Genomic DNA, 14,395 nt, shown 5'->3' on the forward strand with positions numbered 1-14,395 from the left:
TTCAGACTGCAGCAGAGCGATGGTATAATGAGGCTCATGCTGCAGCTCACAACTTGGTGGAGCAAACCATCGGGATGCTGAAGATGAGGTTCCGGTGCCTGGGCTGGTCTGGTGGAGCCCTGCAATACAGTCCAAGAGGGTGTCACGCATCATCGTCGTCTGCTACACCCTTTACAACCTGGCACTGCAACAGGGAGACAAGCTGGCCAAGGAGGAGCTGGAGGAGCTGCACGTCTCCTCCAATGAGGAGGACACCGACGGGGATGAGGATGAGGGGTTCTCGGTGGTGATGATGATGGGGATGAGGCTCTCGCACTGGCCAGACGAGGCAGGCGCGCTCTAGAGGCCCTCATAGCTGCCAGGTTTGTGGAGGATGATGACGACATGCAGTGAAGTGACCCCATAGATCCTCACATTGCAGTTGTGAACGTTTGACTCCAATCTGGCTTATCTCAGCACCAATACCCTCTGTGAGAATGCTCCTGTCATGGAGATGCAGTGGAGGCCCTAATAGTCGCTCGATTTCAGGAGGATGATAACAACATGCAGTGAGGACACTCCATGGATCTTCACATAGCCTCTGAGAATGTATGACTCCTGTCTGGCCGAGGGCAGCTCGCTTGCGCTCTGTGGTCAGGGTCATATAATAGAGACGCAGCCATGAAACTTTAGATGCAAGTGATGCTGTGTCCGCCATCAGCACCTGAGCCCATCAGGAGCTGGTGCACAGCATCACTGGTCACAGATGCTGAAGAGATGGGGGCCAGCCCCTCCATAAAGATGCTGAGAGCCCACTGAGTGAATGAGAGAACTCTGTGACGCCTGCCCACTACATTCTGGCAGCAATGACCAGCATCACCGAGGTGCAGGCATCAGTAATGTGTCCAGGGAATGTGAGGATGGACCATCACTTTGGTCTGAAGGCTGCACAGAGCACAGGGAAGAGTCCCTGGACTGAGACACCTGCCCCTTATCTTGTGCAGAAAGGTTTCACATCTGAGTGACAAGAACACTGCTCATCAGAACAAGGAGCCACAGGCAGGGAGACATCCTTAGGAGTTTATTGAAAACAGTGAACATTATGTACAAGTGATTAACACCCGTGCCCAGGCTGTGCAACAGCTTTTGCCTAATATTCCTAGCCCTGCTGCTATGTCTTGGTGCTCCCCAGACATCCACAGTGGAGGTGGAGGCAGCCTGCTGACTGCTACGCCCTGTCTGTGATGACCTTGACAGGCGTCCTCTGGAGGGCCGAGACTTGGAGGGCCCCAGGGTGCTTTTGGGGTTCTGCTGTGTGGCAGTGGCACCCTCCTCGGCCTGTGAAGCTGGATCTACTGAGGTCACAGGGAGAGGGGAGTCAGATGGGCCGGTCACTCCCAGAGTCACCTGGGTGGATGGCCCTGGAGTGTGCACCTGCTGATCCTCCTACCTATGGGTACCTGAGGGCCTCTGGCTGACTCTGTGAGCGGAAAGGGGTAGCTGGAGTGAGATTGAGTTTCCCCTCACCCCTCTCGCGTACACACTGTTGGAGGCCAACTATGGCATCAGTGATGGAGTTAAGCCCGCGCAGCAGTGCAGGACCAACGTCCTGGACCAAGGTCTCCATGGCGGTTGCCATCCTGCCAATGTTGACCTCAGTGCGTAGCAATGCTGGTGCTATCACCTCAGCCTGAAGATGGGCAGACTCCTCCATTTTGCCTTGCAATCTGAGGAGTGCAGCGGACATCCCTTCCTGATGTTCCCTAACTTGCCTTTGCAGCTCCAGCAACTGTGATATGACCGAGTCCAGAGGCTCGTCATCTGACTCGGACTCAGCAACGTTCATGGCTCCAGCAGTCCCCCGAGCGCCGGGGACCTGGGAAGCCTCTGCCGCCACCTGCTGGGGATTGGACAGTGTGATGCGCTCACCAGGGCTGGGGTGGGCGGGGAGCCAAGCTGCTGCCCGCAATTGGAGCCGGACCGCCATTTCTCACCAACAGGCCAATTAAGGCCCGCCCAGCAGTGCTCAGCACTGCCTGGGGGTGGGTGGCGTAGGTCAAACACGAACTTTGCGCTGGAAAAGCTCCCTGAGGCACAGAGTTACTCCCAGCGGTGGCAGGGTGAGGCCCCTAAGGGGGCATTAATTGCCCACTTAAGAACCTCAGTTGGTGGTGGAGGGACTGTCCACAGATCTTCACAACAGGGATTTAATTCCTATATTTGCCAGGGGCTGTACCAGATTACAAGAAAGCTGTTAATAAATTTGCAGAATAATTAGCATTAAGTGTAAGCTGGTACATTTTGATAGGAAAAATAAGATGGTCACATATGATTTGGAAAAGAAGAATTGAAAGGGTTTAGAGGAGCAAAGGGATCTGGAAGCACAAATACACATATCAGAAAAACTAGTGACCAGGGTTAATGGGATAATAAAAATAGCAAGCCAAGAACTAGACTTTCTTTCTAGATGGAGTGAAAAGTGGAGACGTTACACTAAACCTGTATTGAACCTTGTTTAGACCACACTTGTGTGCAGCTCTAGTCACCATGGGCTGAATTTCACTTATTGAAAGCCACACTGTTTTAGCTCAGCAGTGACATAATATCAGCAATAGGACAGTGGGTAGGTGGGCTCTGAAGTCATGAGTCCAACGCCATTTTGTAAAAAGCAATTAACTTTAAGCTTATTAGCACTCTAATCAACTGCAATAATACATCCTCAATGACTTAATATGTTCCCATCATGTGAATACGCCAGCTAATTTTTTTTCCATTGTTGGTTGTAAGGTTGGATGTAAAGGCAGGAGGTGGATCTATGCCTGAATTGGCTGAAGTTCCTGCTGACAGGCTTTTGACTTCCAAATGTAGGGAGACAGTGGCATAGTGGTAATGTTGCTGGACTAGTAATCCCGAGACCACAGGCTAATGCTCTGGGGACGTGGGTTCAAATCCCACCATGGCAGCAGGTGGAATTTAATTTCAGTTAATAAAGGAATATAAAGCTTGTCTCAGTATTAGTGACCATACCTTCAATTGTCATAAAAACCCATCTGGTTCACTAAGGCCCTTTAGGGAAGGAAATCTGCCATTGTTACCTGATCTGGCCTACAAGTGACTCCAGACCCACAGCAATGTGGTTGACTCTTAACTGCCCTCTGAAATAGCCTAAGAAGCCATTCAGTTCAAGGGCAATTAGGGATGGGTGGCAACAAATGCTGACCTTATCAGAGATGTGCACATCCATGAAAAAAAGTCCTGGAAATGCATGAATCCCTGCACAGTATCAGGGATATTGATCACTCCACTGTCTTCAAGCTGGCAGATGCTAAAATATAACATCACTGCTTGGGCACAATTTATTCTGTTGGAGATACATCCCCCAGTAAGGGGAAGGAGTCTAAGGAGCCAAATGAACAGGGGGCAGGAGCCAGAAGTGCATGTAGGAGGCCAGCCTGCTGAGGAGCAAGAGGTCACTGCAAGAAGACTGCAGCATCCACAGAGGCTCAGGCAGAGGCCATACCCTGGCAGTCGTGTGTACAGGGTGCGCATGACTTGCCTGTTGATAACCGAGAGACAGTGCATGAGGAGACTTTCGAGAACATCATAATGCCTCATACTTTTGGACAGTGCTCAAGACTGTACCCTAATGGAGCCTTCCCACAGCCTTCCATGTGTGCACATCTCCATAATGGAGCCATCCTCACCCTGGCAGATCTTCAAAGGTCAGTGAGGTGTTTTTGCTACTGAACCCAGGTTCCTTGGATGGCCCCAAGGCTGCTGATCTCCGCTGCGACCTCTGTCCAGGCTGCTTTGGTCAGGCCGAGAGGCCTCATCAGCTTGCAAGAGGACCTCCTGCCTTTCACTTACAGCCCGGGGGAGGGCTCGCTGGGGAGCTGGTGTCGAACCTTGGGGCTGTCCTAGATCTTTTGTCCTCCCCTTCAACTGGCTCCCCTCTTTCAAACATCTGCAGAGAGACTAAGAGCCTGATGCTTCATATCTCCCTGTATTCATCAAGGTCATACTTCAGATGCATTCCATGGCTTTGTCTTCCTTGCCAATGGCCCTGAAATCTTCCCTTCAGTAAAAGCAGACAAAAGCAAAATTGCATTCACCCCTGGAAATGCGCTTCCAAATAATTATACGCAGCAACAAAATCTTCTTCCTGTGGGAAAACCCTGGTGCACCTGACACAGTCCCATAGTGGCGGTCCCTTTAAACAAGCGGCCATGACCCACTTGCGGGTGACGGCCTGCCAGCTCGGTGCCCATTGGCTGAGCAGCCCACCTTGCACTAACCCTGTTGGGTGCCAACCCACCCGACAGCCATTAATTGGCAGACAACCGAACTTCTCTCGCAGGCAGGGGCAGGAGTGGGTGAGCCACGCACTTCCGGATCAGACTCCCACCCACTGCCACCTCAGACCGTAAAATTCAGCTGCACATTATTAAAGGATACAGAGGCACTGGGGAGGGTGAAAGAAAGATTCACAAGAATGATATGAGACTGTACCAATCAGCAAAAGATAAGTAAATGGGGTCTCTTTTCTCTTGAAAACAGGTTGAAGGGTGAGCTTTTCTTATTCGTATGGCTTGGGGAAGAAGTTATAGTTCAATGTTGAGGTTAACAATCCAGTCATTGGCTTCAGCTGGCACAATATGAATGTTACAGGGATGAGCTGATAGGGGTATGTAAGGTTATGAAAGGTTTTAATAGTGTCAGCTTAGAGAGAATGCTTCTACTTGTGGAAAAGACCAAAACTAGAGACCATAAATATTAGATCGTACCCAAGAAATCAGATAGGGAATTCAGGAGAAATACTTTACCCAGAGAGTGGGGAGAACATGGAATTTGCTGCCAGTGGGAGCAGTTGAAGCGAATAGTGTAAATCCATTTGAGGGGACGATTTCAGATGATAATCAACTTACTGCGAGCAAAGAGCTCTGTTCATCATCGCTATTATCCTGGAATTCACATTAAAGATCTTAAACCATTAACCAAATGTGCAGGTACCTTCTAATTATACTTCCGCAATTTGGTTATCATTGGTGAGGATTTGCGAATTATCAACATCGCCCTGAAGATTATGGCAAAGCTGCTTTCGAAGAATATAAAAGACCATTTGATACCAGTTAATTCCAACATTGCACTGTTTCCTTCCATTTTATCAACAGCAGTCAAATCCCCATTGATCAGTAGCACTGGTCGCCCCAAATGAAACAGATCCATGTGTACAACGCTGTTTCAAACCTCCTTGGAGTGTCACAGTAATCCCAATGCTGTACAGTGATGATTTTCCCAACAATTCCTGGCCTTGTGTCAGCACCAAAAGATGAGGGTGATTTTTATTATACCAATCACTACCAATGTCCGTCATGGCAGGAAATTTGTCTCAGAGATATGGGATTTCCTTCAATGCCAGTCACCTTCTTTTGCTCATGGGTTACATGATAACCCCTCCCCGGCACAATTTCAATTTACGAGCTATGGGAAACTGCCAACTTCCTGCAAAATGATTTCCCTCCATCACAAGCGAATGCTTGTAGACATGAAGTTTTACCAAACTTGAAGATACTTTCAAAATCACATTCCTCGAGTAGGGTCACAGGCTGATACAACCCAGATGGAGGCCCTTGTACCTGTGTCAGCTCTGTAAAAGAGCTATTCCAATAACATCCACTGCTCATTCCCCATAGCCCTGCAATTTCTCCTTTGCAAGGTTATATCCAATTCCTCTTTGAAAGTTATTATTGAATCAATTTCCAGCACCCTTTCAGCCTGTGCATTCCACACCATAACAACTTGCTGTGTAAAAAAAAATTCTCACCTTCCCCTCTGGTTCTTTTGCCAACTGTCTCGAACCTGCATTCTCTGGTTACTCCACCTCCTGCCACAGGAAACTGCTTCCCCTCATTGACTCCTTAATGAATTTTAACGCCTCTATTAAATTTCCTCTTAGCTTTCTCTGCCCTAAGAAGAACAGTTTCAGCTTCCCTGGTCTCTCCACATAGCTGAAGTCCCTCATCCCCGGTACCATTTGAATAAACCTCCTCTGTGCCCTCATTAAGGCCTTGACTTCCTCCCTGGAGTGTGAGGCCTAACCAGTGATTTGCAAAGGTTTAGCACAACTTCCTTGTTTTTGTACTTTAATAATGTCTTTATTTATAAAGTTGACTGACAGCTTTGTAAACTTGTCCGACCGCTGTCAAAGGTTTGTGTATGTAGATGTGTGTAGAGCACAGGGATTTACATAATGGTGATCAAAACTCTTGTTGGAAATGGGGTGGGGAGGGGGGGGTGGGGTCATTAATATTGACGTTGCCAAGACCACAACATTGACGATTCTACTCACATTGCTACCGACTGTTCCTCAGCCCATCCACAAACCCATGGCGCCCAGGTCAGCAGGTGCCCATTGGAAAGATCCTCACCAGCTCTCAGTCTACTGATGCTCACAGGGAACAGCACTGGGTTCTCAGTCTCTCCGTTTCAGGCTCCTGCGGCTCGCAAAGAGGTGGATTAGTCAGAAGGAAGCCTAAAAAGACAAACTTTTCACTCTGTTTCTTTTCCTGTGAGGCCAAAGGATGGTTCATGATGGCTCAGTGAGCTTAGTTCCTTTTCTGGGAAAGTTTAGAGTGCTCGCGGCCCACATACACTCTGCTCACTGACTCCGTGCTTTGTTCCAATCTTACCTCCGTTATTTCAATGAGAAATTAAACTTTTACTAAAGTTCCCCGATATATCAGTGCACAAAATGCACTCGGTGATCTAGGGCCGATGCAGGGAGATCAGAACACTGCTGCTTCAAATCCTGCTCTCTGCTGTGCTACCCTGGACGCACAGTCAGAGCAGAGTGTCCTTGGAAAGCCGGGTCTCGACTTTTACATGCGGTATATGAAAAATGAATGATCTTTTGGCCAAAAGCCGGAGGTCGACTTTCACACGAGATAGGCTATTACTTGAGCATATATGGTCTTTCACCCTGCATGGGACTCATTCTGGTAAATGTGCTCTGGCTGGAGCAGGAGGAGGAGGAAGAACAGGAGAAGGAACAAGGAAGAAGAAGCAATAAAGGAAGTGAGGCACCTGAAATCCTTACCCTTCCAACAGAGTGTATGGACCCAGGACTATGTACCTGCACTTACCTGAGAGGCACTGGTTTCTGTCGTTGAGCCTCCCTAAAGAGGCTCTAGCAGGCCTGTAATAAACTGTCACAGGGACACTGCTTTGCGGGTTGCAGTCAAGGGCTCACAGGATAGAAGGATGATCCTCCGTAAGTTGCATTGCAAACTGCAGCAATCACAGCTCTGGCAGAAGGCACAGGATAGTGATGAGGCCAGCAACACTCCCATCCTGGCTTAGAACGGCTAACTCAGTTATAGATCAGGGGATGAGTAAACTCATGTCAAATACAATAAAGAGAGAAAGGAAGAAAGAGATGCATTTAGATAGTGCCTTTCAAGGCCTCAGGGTGTCCCAAAGTGCTTTAAAGTTTAGTCACTGTTGTAATGTGGGAAATGTGCCAGCCAATTAATGCACAGCAAGCTCCCACAAACAGAACTGCAATAAATGAACAGATAATCTGTTTTAAAGATGTTGGATGAGGAATAAATGTTGGCAAATGCGCTAAGGAGAACACCTTTGCTCTTCTTCAAATAGTGATGGAGTCATATGGCATGGGATCTTTTGCATTCAACTGAAAGGACAGTTTAGTGTCTTATCTGAACACATAATTCACTCTATAATTCTAATCACAAAGCGAATGATGAGAATGCTCTTGAGACAATTTGTGCTCATTTCATTTCTTGCATTCAGTGTTTCAGTAATATTAACTCAAACAGCCAGTAGGCCTGAAGTGGTAATTGCTTAGACCCTGGCAGTATTCCATTACCAAACTCTAATCTGTTTTTTGACTGATGGGAAATATTATACATGTATCTTTGTAAATGTATTCAGCTGATGACAAGCCGAATCAAAAGTTAATTCTTTGGGTTGTAAGTGGAGAAATTAATGCAGGGGCTCAGACTAAGGCCCAGGAAAGCATTGCTTAAAAATCTAGATCCATGCAACAGCAACAGGCCAAACAGCCAAACAAATCAAGCGCCAATAATTATTGAAGCTTTTGTATGATGAATAAGTATCAAAATGTGCATGTTGCAGCTGCTCCAATAGCTTAGTGCCTAAGCTTCTTTCTCCCAAGAGTGCATGGAATTGTAAAACTCGAATAGACGTATTTAAGGGGAAGCTTGATAAGCACATGAGGCAGGGAGGAATAGAAGGATATCCTTATAACTTCAGATGAAATAGCATGGGTGCAGGTAGAGCATAAATGCTACCTGAGGCCAGTTGGGCTTAATGGTCTGTTTCTGTGCTTCAAATCCTAAGTGATACTTGTAAATGCACCTCTGGTGTTACACTGAGTGACTCAATGCAGTGGGTCCAGGGTTTGATACCATGTTGAGTTGCTTTTCAATTGGGGAAGCAGCTGGGACTTTGCTATTAGTCTCAACAACCCTAGAGTAGGAAGAAGAAAAAAATGCAGCTGTCGGACCCCTTATCGGCGTCCCAAACTCTGGAAGGACCAGAAAACCGGCTACATTTGCAGCTGGTGCCCTGGGTAGCAATTTGAATAAAACTCTTTTATTCTTTATTTTTCATTCTTTATGTTATGTATTATGAGTACATGATCGGCCTAGGACCTAAAATCCATAAAACTCCCAAATCCGGCACACGTCCAGTCCCGAGCTTCCCGGATACATGATCTGGTAACTATAGCTGATCGATTCTTCAGTTGGTATAGCGCCTGAGGGAAATGGTCCTGCGTTCAAGCCCAACTCCAGGGACTTGAGCACATCACCTCTGCTGAGGCTTTAGTACAGTGCTGAGGGAGTGCTGCACTGTCTTTCAAATGCGACATTAAATCCAGGCCCCACCAGTGATCTCAGATGAAAGCAAAAGATCCCGTGGCACTGTACTGAAGAAGGGCAGGGGCGTTTTACCTGTGCTCTGGCCAAAGTATATTCCGCAACGAGCATTATGGGTCATCCATATATCTGCTGCTTGTGGGGCCTTGATGTGAGCACATTAGCTGTCACGTTTTCCTGCACAGTAATGTCCACAGTTAATTAATATGCTGGTTATAAAAACACTCTGCAATGTCCTGGGGAAATGACAATTTAAAAGGTAGACTTTATTCTTTCTATATTGCTATCTAGTGACCTCAGTTAGATAGTATATTGTTGTAGGGTGGCCGAGTTGTGCTATTAATGATAGAGTTGATCTGCAGACACTTCTTGATTTATTTACAATATAATCAGCAGCAACTACGTGTGCTTTCAGCTCCGACTCTACCTCTACACTGGCTGCTGTGGTAACGCATACTACTCTCCTATTGGTTACTACAGATCATGTGATCTTCCTTAACAAGTATTATTCTTAAAGCTACATTACACACTAAATAAAACCGTAATTGCTATATATATGTATAAATGTGAGGTGATGACAGCATCAGATTTACCTGTGATGCTCCAGTGATGAAACGGTATATCAACAATCCATGTCTGTGCTCACACCTGAAGAATGGAGCCCTGTTAACATTTGAACAGGCCCCAGTGTGAGTGAGGAAAAGATTGGGGTGAGGTGGGGTGTAGGGGATATGTCTATTAATGCAACCATGTTCTTTCAGTGTGCTCACTGGGCGGAATTGTCTCAGATTTACGCTTAGTGCGGTAGCGGGCAGGTAAAACATACATATACCCGCTGGCCGAGATGGCGGGTTTTCACGCCGTATTGTCCCAAACCCGCTACATTATTTATGCATTCTGGGGAAACACGCCCTTTCCACAGCAGGCGGACTCTCAGTCACACGCCCGCCATCACCCCGCTGCCGCATCACGCCGGGCACCATGTTTAAAGACCAGCCACAGGCACACATCTAAGTGCTTACAGAGCACCACTGCTGCAAGGAAGACAGGGCCCTGAAACTGAAGAAGGCTGTAGACCCCAGGTCAGTGACCCATCCCTCAAGCACCTTTCGGATACCATGGAGGCCCACCGGGATGTCCTCTACCCCCGCTCTGGCCAGAAGGTAGGCAGCAACAGCACGAACCCAGCTTGGGAGGTGGTGGCAAAGGTGATCAGCGCTAACACCCTTCAAAAGAGGACAGCCACCCACTGCTGAAAGAGGATGAATGATCTCCCTTCCACCAGGGTAAGTCACTCTTCTCATCACTCTCAACTCTCACACTCACAAAACACATCACACATCCACAGGGCCCTCACTCACTGCCAGTTCAAGGGACATCGCCATTCACTTTCTCACACTCACCGTCATTGTCCTCATCCTGTCCATGGGACCACTCACCACCCACACAGCCCAGGCATACTTACCATCTGACCTGGCAGGCGTTCTACTTATACGTTCTCCATCTGTATTCATGCAGGACAAGTTGGCACACAAGAGGGAGAGACCACGGACCAGTGGAGGAATGCATGAAATCCAGGCCCTCAAAGACTTTGAAAACAGAGCCATCCAGCTGACCAGCGATGACCGGGACCGGTCCTGTGCTGACAGTGAGGTCGGCGCTGCTATACCAAGTGAGGGTCCAGCAGTGCAACATCCATCAGACAGCCATGCTGTGAGTGATGTGTCCTGTTTCACAGGCCACTGCCATGTACTAATTATCTCTCCTTGCTTTCGCAGGCACATCTGGAAACAGCCGATGGAGTCCATGACCCAGGGCCTCCAATCAAGCCCCAAAGAAACCTTTGAAGAGGAATCTGGAGGCGCCCTCCCTGAAGTCCCGTCATAGCGCTCACCCACACCCTCCACCAGCACAGACACACACCTTGGTGGGACCGAGCTTTAGAGTAGCCTCGGGACCACAATCTGGTGAGCACATCACACTGTGTGATCCACAGCAGGTGGCGGCAGGGACTTCCCAGGTCTCTGGCACTCGGAGGACTGCTGGAGGTCAGAAATTTGCTGAGTCTGAGTCAGATGATGAGCCTCTAGATTCGGTCATGTCACAGTTGCTGGAGCTGCAAAGGCAAGCACGGGAACATCAAGAAGGGATATCCGCTGCACTCCTCAGATTGTGAGGCACGATGGAGGGGTCCATCCACTTTCACTCTGAGGTAATAATGCCAGTATGCCAATGCACCTATTTCGACACCGGTGGGATGGCAGCCGCCATGCAAATCTTGGTCCAGGACGTTGCTCCTGCACAGGCTCAACTACATCGTTGATGACATAGTTGGCCTCCAACAGTGTGTATGCGAGAGGGGTGCGGGGCAGCTCGATCTCACTCCAGCTACCCCTGCTTCTTACGGAGTCAGCCAGGGGCCCTCAGGCACCCGTGGGGAGGAGGATCAGCAGGTGCACACTCTGGGCCCATCCATCCAGGTGACTCTGAGAGTTTCGGCCCATCTGAATCCCTTCTTCCTGTGACCTTCGCAGCTCCAGCTGCACAATCTGAGGGGTGTGCCACTGGCACAGCAGGACCCCGAAAGCAGGCTGGGGCCCTCCAAGCCTCAGCCCACCAGAGGACACCTGCCAAGGTCATCACAGACAGGATGCGGCACTCAGCAGGCTGCCTCCACCTCCGCTGTGGATGTCCAGGGAGCACCAAGACATAGCGGCAGGGTTAGGGTGGTTAAGGAGAATTAGTTGCACAGCCTGTGCATGAGTGTCAATCACTTGTACATACTGTTCACTATTGTCAATAAACTCCCAACAATGCCTCTGTGCCTATGGCTCCTTGTTCTGATGAGCAGTGTTCTTGTCACTCAGAAGTGAAACCTTTCTGCACAAGATAAAGGCAGGTGTCTCAGTCCAGGGCCTCTTCCCTGTGCTTTGTGCAGCCTTCAGACCAAAGTGCTGGTCCAGCCTCATGCTATCTGGACACATTACTGATGCCTGCACCTCGACGGTGCTGGTCATTGCTGACAGAATGTAGTGGGCAGACGCCACAGGGCTCTCTCATACTCTGTGTGTTCTCAGCACCTTTAAGGAGGGGCTGGCCCCCATCTCTTCAGCACCTGTGACCAGTGTTGCTGTGCTCCAGCTCCTGAAGGGCTCAGGTGCTGAGACTGACAAAGGGGCAGACGCTTCTGAAGTTTCATGGCTGAAGTCTCTATGATATGACCCTGAACACAGGGCGCAAGTGAGCTGCCCTCGGCCAGAGAGGAGTCAGACATTCACAGAGGCAATGTGAAGATCTATGGACTGTCCTTACTGCATGTTGTCATTATCCCCCGGCGATTGAGCAACTATTAGGGCCTCCACTGCGTCTCTATGACAGGAGCATTCTCACAGACGGTATTCACGCTGCCATAAGCCAGACTGGAGTCAAACGTTCACAGATGCAATGTGAGGATCTATGGGGTCACCTCACTGCATGTCGTCATCATCCTCCACAAATCTAGCAGCTATGAAGACCTCCCAAGTGCGCTGGCCTTGTCTAGCCAGTGTGAGGGCCTCATCCCTGTCATCGTCACCTCCAAGGACCTCCTCAGCCTCATCCCCATCGGCGTCCTCCTCATCGGAGGAGACCTCCAGCTCCTCCATCTCCTCCTCAGGCAGCTCATCTCCCCGTTGCAGCGCCAGGTTGTAAAGGGCGCAGCAGACGACGACGATGCATGACACCCTCTGCAGACCTTAATTGCAGGGCTCCACCAGACCGTCTTCTTCAACATCCCGATGGTTTGCTCCACCAAGTTGCGAGTTGCAGAATGGGCCTCGTTACACTGTCGCTCTGCTGCAGCCTGAGGCCACCACACGGGTGTCATCAGCCACGGCCTCTGTGGGTAGCCCTTGGCCCCGAGGAGCCAGCCCTGCAGCTTCTGTGGACCCCAGGAAGACTCCAGGGACCTGTGACTGACTGAGGATGTAGGCATAGTGCACACTCCCCGGAAACCATGCACACATCTGCAGGATGCGTTTCTGGTGGTCGCACACCAGCGAATGGAATCCCTTGTGGTTGATGTAGTCCACCATGTGCAGCGACGGAGACCTGAGCACCACATGAACGCAGCCAATCACACCCTGCTCCTGTGGGAAAGCTGAGATCTGGGGAAATCCACTCGCTCTTGCAGCCTGGTTCTCCTGGTCCAGGCGAAACGCACAAAGTTGTGTGTCTTCACAAAGATGGCATCCGTGACCTCATGGACACATTTGTGGGTGGCAGATTGTGAAATCCCACACAGGTCACCTGTGGAGCCCTGAAAGGAACCACTGGCATAGAAATTGAGCGCCATGGTCACTTTCACAGCCACTGGCAGTGGATGCCCTTCATGTCCCTGTGGCACCAAATCCTGCAGTAGCTGGCAGATGTGACCGACCAGTTCCCTAGGCATACACAGTCTCCGGCAACACAGGTTCTCGGTTATCTGCAGGAATGAAAGGCGGCGTCTATAGGCCCTGGGTGTTGCTAGGCGACAGCTCGCTGTGGCCCTTCGATGATGTGTGCGGGATCCCTAGCCTGAGGTTCGTCCTGACGGTGCTGCTCCTGCTTCTGCATAGCCAGGAGACTCAGTCGCTCTCTCCTCCGGCATCTTCACGCTCCATAGACCACCAGGCATACAGCTAGTTCACCAGGCTCCATGATCCTGATGTACTCTTTCTGCACGGTGGAAGAAAGAGACGCATGTTTAGCATGGGTGTACTAAGAACCTGTTCTGGTTAAGTGTGACGGCCCCTCAACTCTTGGCAGAGAGTGCTGGCCACCACTTGGATGGCCAGAGATTAGTGCGCTGCACTAATTCCGTGACCATATCACATGACTCCCACCTCCTGACTCCCCAAAGCCTGTCCACCATCTACAAGGCACAAGTCAGGAGTGTGATGGAATACTCCCCACTTGCCTGGATGAGTGTAGATCCTACAACACTCAAGAAGCTTGACACCGTCCAGGACAAAGCAGCCCGCTTGATTGGCACCCCATCCACAAACATTCACTCCCTCCACCACCAACGCACAGTAGCAGCAGTGTGTACCATCTACAAGATACACTGCAGGAACTCACCAAACCTCCTTCAACAGCACCTTCCAAACCCATGACAAGGACAGGACAAGGGCAGCAGGCACATGGGAACACCACCACCTGGAAGTTTCCCTCCAAGCCACTCACCATCCTGACTTGGAAATATATCACCGTTCCTTCACTGTCACTGGGTCAAGATCCTGGAACTCCCTTCCTAACAGCACTGTGGGTGTACCTACACCACATGGACTGCAACGGTCCAAGAAGGCAGCTCACCATCACCTTCTCAAGGGCAATAAATGCTGGCCCAGCCATGAATGAATTTTTTAATAATGGCTGCCCTGTTAGCTTGAACCTTGGAGGAGACTGGTCCAAACCGGGATGATGACATTGGAAGGGGCTGTGAGCACCTCCAGCAGTGACTGCTCTATGACCAG

This window comes from Cetorhinus maximus, chromosome 15 (genome assembly GCF_964194155.1).
Source record: "Cetorhinus maximus chromosome 15, sCetMax3.hap1.1, whole genome shotgun sequence".
In the NCBI taxonomy this organism is placed as follows: Eukaryota; Metazoa; Chordata; class Chondrichthyes; order Lamniformes; family Cetorhinidae; genus Cetorhinus; species Cetorhinus maximus.